At 24.5% G+C, this 796-nt stretch overlaps 1 pseudogene; it reads left to right on the top strand.

Moving 5' to 3' along the window:
• Positions 1 to 46, top strand: part of LOC125028747 — a 510-nt pseudogene extending 464 nt beyond the window's left edge.
• The last annotated feature ends 750 nt before the right edge of the window (positions 47 to 796 follow it).

Raw genomic sequence — 796 nt, 5'->3', positions numbered from 1 at the left:
TTCGTCGTCGCCTTCGTCGTCGTCATCTTCGTCGTCTTCGTCGTAGTCTTCGTCGTAGTCTTCGTCGTCATCTTCGTCGTCGTCTTCGTCGGCATCTTCGTCGTCGTCTTCGTGGTCGTCTTCGTGGTCGTAGTTGTCGTCTTCATCTTCGTCGCCGTGGTCGTCGTCAGCGCTGGGGTGTAAGGGTTAGGGGTAGGGGGCGTTATTGGAGGGGGGGGGGGGAGGAAAGGGGAGTTGTTGTTGTTGTTACTATATTATTATTATTATTGTTATCATTATTATTATCATTATCATTTCTAATTATTATTATTATAATGATTATTATTGCTGTTGCTAGTAGCATAATTTTTATAATTATTATTACTATAATTACTATCATTATCATTATTATTATTATTATTATTATTATTATTATTATTATTATTATTATTATTGTTATTATTATTGTTATTATTATTATTATTATCCTTATTATTATCATTATCATCATTATTATTATTATTATTATTATTATTATTATTATTATTATTATTATTATTATTATTATTACTATCATCATTATTGTTATAATGATAATAATGATAATAATAATAATAATAATAATCATAATAATTGTTATTATTATTATTATTATTATTATTATTATTATTATTATTATTATTATTATTATTATTTTGTTATTGCTATTATTATCATTGTCATTTTTATTATTATTGCTCTTATCATTATTGTTTATTATTATTACTGATATTATTATTATAACAATAATACTACTACTAATGATAATATTGATAAT

Source organism: Penaeus chinensis, chromosome 9 (genome assembly GCF_019202785.1).
Source record: "Penaeus chinensis breed Huanghai No. 1 chromosome 9, ASM1920278v2, whole genome shotgun sequence".
In the NCBI taxonomy this organism is placed as follows: Eukaryota; Metazoa; Arthropoda; class Malacostraca; order Decapoda; family Penaeidae; genus Penaeus; species Penaeus chinensis.
This window is presented reverse-complemented; position numbering and strand designations above follow the sequence as displayed.